Source organism: Pteropus alecto, unplaced genomic scaffold, assembly GCF_000325575.1.
Source record: "Pteropus alecto unplaced genomic scaffold, ASM32557v1 scaffold341, whole genome shotgun sequence".
NCBI classification, from domain to species: domain Eukaryota; kingdom Metazoa; phylum Chordata; class Mammalia; order Chiroptera; family Pteropodidae; genus Pteropus; species Pteropus alecto.
The window spans coordinates 790,857-797,109 of record NW_006430739.1 but is presented as its reverse complement, the minus strand read 5'-3'; the positions used below and the strand labels follow the sequence as shown (position 1 = coordinate 797,109).

Here is a 6,253-nt window from a genome sequence, read left to right as displayed (position 1 = left end):
TAATATATAATATATATTATAGCAACTACACCATTATCACATCTAACAAAATTAACAGTACTTTATCAATATCATTTATTATCCAACCCATATTCAAATTTCCCTGATTTTCTCAAAGATGTCATTTTATAGTTAATTTGTTTGAATTGGAATCCAAACAAGACCCACACATTGCATTTGGTTTTGTCTCATCTTTTATTGCTTTGAGTTGTTGGAGAAGCCAGGTCATTTGCCCTGAAGAATGTCTCCCATTCTCAATTTATTTGCTATTCTTGTATTGCCATTGAACGTTTTTCTCCATCCCCCGTATTCCTGTAAACTGGTAGTCATGTCTAGAGGTTTTGATTAAATTCATGTTAAAATGTTGGGGGTAAGAATACTTCACGGTCAGTGCTGTGTACTTTCTATCCCATCACTTCATGAGGGAAAATAACATCTGGTTGCCCCACTCTTAGTGATACCAAGATTGATCAGTGGATTCAACGTTGTCACCTGGAGCCCTCCATTATCAAGATCCCATCAACCCTTCACCTAATGGTTTTAATAGCCATTGATAATTACTGCTTAGGTCTATTATTTCATTGAGTTGCAAAATGGCATTTTTCTAATTCTGTTACACGTTTTACATTCAGTATTTGGGATTTTTCTATAAGGAAAATTTTAGAATTTTATTCGACAACCATTTAATTACTTCAAATTACAGTATATACAGAAAAAAGCAGGATAAATGTTTGATAACCTTCCCTTTAAAAATATCAGTTTTCAAAATGAGTTGGCATCCTAGCAACCTCCAGTGGTGACCACTCAACCTTCTTAAGTATTGTTCTGAACTCATGGATTTTTATATATTTAATGTGTTTTGATCCATTGTAGTCATTATTGATTTTGTTGCTAAAATGGTCTCGTCCCAGGCCAGTAGGGGTCCTTTCAAGTTGGCTTCTGTTTCCTTTTGCCATGATAGATTTCTTGATTTTTGGTTTGACAAGATATTCCAGCCTCATCTTATACGATTCCAAACCAAAACTTGGAATCAGCCATTTCTCCAACTCTTGTCCACTTGATGGAAAGTAGTATTAGGAGAACATTCTGAGGCCTGGGTTTCCTCACTGCTACTCACTTGTCAGGTCTCTTCTTTTAGTGAAAGACATAGAAAAATGCATACTTTTTAAAAAGGAAAATCATGAGTTCCTACTGATATTTCAGAGTTGAATTTAGGAATATGGGGCCTTTATTTAACATTTTTATTTTGTAACTGTTTTCTCTCTTTCTAAGAAAGTCTTGTTTCCTAATGATAGTAACATAATTACTTGCATTACCATATATTATATCTAACAATTTTAGTAAAATGATTTAAATGTTATTATTAAGACTACCGAATACAGTTTAAGATTTCTTTGCTCTTCCTTTGGCCCTTAGAATAAATCTTACTAAGGAGGTAGTTAGATTATTGTGTTTCACAGTCACTTCTGTGGTTATGTTACCAACTTGATACACAGTTTGATTCATTTGCTTCATTTTTTCCTCAGTTTTAGGGTTTAGTTTCTTTTCCTTTTTAAATTTAATTTTACATTTAATTTATGTAAAATACATAGTTCCAAAGTCAAAACCATGTAACAGGAGACACTCTGAAAGTCTCGCTCCATCCTTCCCCCGTTCTTTATCCTCCTTCCCTCTATAGAAATCATGTTTATTAGGTCTTGGTTTATCTGTTCATTGCAGGTTCGAATAGTAAATAAATGAAAAACTCAATTGTATTCCACCCCCATTTCTTTTCTTTTTTCTTTTTATCTTTCCATTTAAAATATTTTAAATATGTATTTATTTTAATTGAGGTATAATTGACTTAGTATACTAGTTTCAGATGTACAGCATAATGATGTGATACTTGTAGTCATTGCAAAAGGTACTCATTGCACTATAAGTCTAGTTAACATTTGTCATCTTACATAGTTACAAAAAATTATTTTTTTTCTTGTGATGAGAACTTCTAAGATATACTCTCTTATTAGCAAGTTTCAAATATGCAATGTAGTATTAACTATAGTCACTATGCTATAGATTGTATCCCATGACTTATTTATTCTGTAATTGGCAGTTTGTACCTTTTGACTCCTTCACCTAATTCTCCCAATGCCGACCTCCCACCAGCAGTCTGTTCTCTGTACCTGTGAGCTTTTTTGTTTGTTTTGTTTTATTTTTTTGCTTTGTTTTTTTGGATTCCACATAATAGTGAGATCATGTGGTATTTATCTCTCTCTGTCTGACTGATTTCACTTAGAATAACACCCTTAAGATCCTTCCGTGTTGTCACAAATGGCAGGACTTTTTCTTCCTGATAGTATTCCATCGTATGTGTATGTATCCATATATATACATGCGTGTGTATATATATACATACACACACATATACACACAATGGAATACTGAATAGTATTTTTTGTCAGATTAAAAAAATTATTAATTCATCCATTGATGGACACAGATTGTTTCCATGTCTAAACATGGCTATACAGTAATTTCTTCTAGATATTGATTTAGTTGCTTTTGGCCATATACCGAGAAGTGGAATTGCTGGATCGTATGATAATTCTATTTTTAATTTTCTTAAAGGATCTCCATACTTGTTTCCATAGTGGCTGCACCAATTTGCATTCCCATCAGCAGTATACAAAGGTTCCCCTTTCTTCACATCCTCATCAATACTGGTTATTTCTTGTCTTTTTGATAGTAGCCATTCTAACAGGTGTGAAGTGATATCTCATTGTGGTTGTGATTTGCATTTTCCTAATAATTAGTAATGTTGAGCATCTTTTTATGTACCTTTTGACCATCTGTGTGTATTCTTTGGAAAAATTTCTATTGAGATCTTCTGCCCATTTTTAAATCAGATTATTTTTGTTTGTTTGTTTTGCTATTGAATTGTATCAGTTCTTTGTACATTTTTGGATATTAATCCCTTATCAGATATATAAAACTACCACCAAAACCTATGTCAAGGAGCTTTGTGCCTATGTTTTCTTCTAGGAGTTTTATGGTTTCACGTCTTATGTTCAAGTCTTTAATCCGTTTTGAGTTAATGTTTATGTATGGTATAAGATAGCAGTCCAGTTTCATTCTTTTGTATGTGGCTGTCCAGTAGTTCCAACACCATATATTGGAGACTGTCCTTTCTCCATTGTATATTCTTTCCTCCTCTGTCATAGATTAATTGACCACATAGGTGTGGATGTATTTCTCAGCTCTCTATTCTGTTCCATTGATCTATATGTCTGTTTTTACGCCAGTACCATAGGGTGTTTTGATTACTCCACCCCTGTTTCTTACACAAATGTAGCATGTACTCGAGGGCCTCCATGAACGGACCCGCATCTCCTTTCCTGTATTCAGTCTATAGATACATTGCTCTACATATGTCATTTCCCAAATATCATGTTAATGATTACCGTTGTACCCTCTGTATTCTTCAAAATTCCAATCAAATTCCAGATCTTTGGAAACCCTACTGGAAACTTCCGCTCAGGTGCACTCCCCGTCTTGAGCTCCTATGCTTTGTGATATCCATTTGAAACTGCGCATAGACTTAGCCCCTAGCCAATGGAAAGATCTCATTGAGTCCATCCAGTCTAAAAAAGTCATTGATACAATCATCAGGCATGAAGTGAACCTCAGAACAGCGTCCAGAGTTCAGGGAAATAGATTTTTGGATTGGCTGGGGTTGTTTCTGATACTGACAGAGAAGGATATGGGGTTCTGTCTGGTGGCACAGCTAGGAAGATGTTCCAAGGAAGCAATACTTGACTGACAAATATAGTAGTAGACCATGTGTCACTTCCAAAGGTGGGCTTAATTCCAGTTCAAGGAGAAAAAATTGGACTTTTACCTGGGGTGAGGGGCTTGTCCAATGGGTATTGAGTCAAAAGTTCCCAAATCCAGGGAAAGCAGTGCTTTTTCCACTTTTCTTACATTAGGATAAAACATGGCATTTTGTTTGGTGAGGACCTAGGACTCATAAAAGCATGATTTTATCTTGCTCACTGGCCATGTGACAGGATGGTTGACTAAACACACACTCTAAAACTGCATTTTATATTGGCTTCCTTTCTGTACTTTTGTTGTTTGGGTTCCATTAACCTTAATTTCTTAAAGTTCCTTTTAAACTTCACCATTGGGGGCTACAACTATTTTTGGTTTAATTATTTACAATTTAATCTTTTCCCTTTATTTGCAAAAGGATTTGCAGAAGCTTACACGTTTGAACATAATACAGAGTAAGTCATAGAACAGGATTGGCCATTTCAAGAAGTAGATATTACTAGATACCTTGGATGAGTGGAATGGTATGGTGGTTGAGCACTGAATTTGACTCTGAATTTTTTGGCAGTTAAAGATAAGGGTTGCTGTGGTATATATCATCTGAGAATCCGAAAGCAGATGTGTTCCTCTTTAAAGATCAGCCCCTCCCTGACATGAAACTCAGTAGGGATTTGTCACAGGAACCTTGTTTGAGTGTTTTAGGTAACATACTGACCACATCATGTCTTTAATTTTTACAAATTAAACACATAATGTAACACAGAAATACCAATTAAATAACTGCTTATATAAATCGAACTAGTGTTTCATTTTTGTTTTTGTTATTGTTTGTCTGAAAAGTTTATTCAGCTAGCATACAGTGCTAGCCGAAGGGGATAAACTGATAAACCATTTTACGATGCTGTTTGTCAGTATCTAGTAAAGCTAAACAAATGTCTACCCTGTGACCCAAGCATAAAGTTTGGCACGTAGTAGACACTCAGAAATTCATTTTCCTGTCCATTTCCTGTTATTTTTTTCACTCAAGCAACAGCATCACATCTTCTGTGATTACTTAGGCTTCTGTGTTTATAATGGGGAGTGTTCCATTTCGTGTATGATAGATATTTAATATATATGTATAATTGACTTTGAGGATAGATGCCATGAAATAAATGATGCCAATATGTGTTAAGCTCTGTGAAAGTAGGTATTATCTCAATGCAATTGTTTTTAAAAACATTTTTCTTTATTTTTCAGAGGACCCATTCACAAATATTAATAAATAGATCCCATCTCACCATCTCTGCCACACCCCCCAGAACTGAGGTGGTGTCAGCTTTCAGTTGTGTTACAGAAAGAAAGAAGAGAAGCATGGGTAATTCAAAAGCTAATCCAAGGTAGTGAGTTACTCCAAAGTCACTCCAGTTTGTTTGAAAGACGTTATTTGATCTATGTATAGCAAATTTCTCTTCTTAAATTAGCTTTACTTACACTATTATTAGAATGGCTTTTCATTCCTCGAGGTCACAAGTGAGAGAGGGTAATAGATCCAAAATGTACTGAACAAGCCCCAGAAGCCTACTTAGGATGAATTGTTTACCCTTGACATTCTGCCTTCATACTCAGATGTGATTAGGGTGCTGTCCTCACCTTAGGATCAGAATTAGGAAATTGTCCAGCGTCAGTGTTCCAGCGCTGGCAACTTGGGCAGCAGCAGCTGCTGCTAAGAGCACAACCTTTTGACAATTAACTAAAAGATAGTGGATGAAGGTAGAAAGAGTGGAGAGGGAAAAAGTCACCTCGATTAAGCAGTATCCCGTGATGGCCTTCAGTTAACATTTCTCCCAGGGTGAATTGGGATTTTGCAAGAGTGCACTGGAGAATTCTTTTGCCTTCTTGCTGCTTCCTCCAGTGAACAGTTCGTTGCATGGTACCATTCACTCAGAAGGTGCTGATATTTGACTAGGGAAGGCTGTTTGACCACCTACCCTGTTTTTCAAGCTGTCTGTCCTGTGGTGGGGTGGAGGCAGCTGGCCAAGGTGCTAGGAAAGCCCACTTGTGTTTCCTGAGAGTTAAGCTCTATGGTGATGTCCTGTCTTGAGATAGGTACCCAGTAACCCTTTCCCCATAAGCCCCAGGGGTAGGCTCCTGATAAACATAAGGGCTTACTTACATTGTGCCAGAGCCTTTAGGGGCTCTTTCCATGCATTTTGTCTTTGATTCCTCATATCTACTGTGACAGGGTGAGTGTTAGATACACATTCGATAGACAAAGAATTAAAGATTCAGAGAGACTCAGTGACATGTCACAAGTATTTGTCTTCCCATTCTTTGCCCTGGCTACTCTTACCCCAGGTTCCACTTCCTGGCTGACACCTTTGCATTTTAGGGACTTTACTGCCAATCAGCCCTTAATGGGAAGTAGGGAAGGAAGAGCAAAGATACCAAGTAGGGCAAG

At 36.5% G+C, this 6,253-nt stretch overlaps 1 long non-coding RNA gene across 5 annotated transcripts in view; it reads left to right on the top strand.

The window, feature by feature from the left end:
• The window catches only part of LOC107196234, a 107,609-nt gene that overhangs the window by 91,876 nt on the left and 9,480 nt on the right, over positions 1-6,253 (top strand). For 4 of the 5 annotated variants that reach the window (XR_003048433.1, XR_003048432.1, XR_003048430.1 and 1 more), the window contains one exon: positions 5,053-5,192. The exons of the other annotated variant lie outside the window; for it this stretch is intronic. This is a non-coding gene — a long non-coding RNA (uncharacterized LOC107196234). The remainder of the gene's footprint in view (positions 1-5,052; positions 5,193-6,253) is intronic. 5 annotated transcript variants of the gene reach the window in all.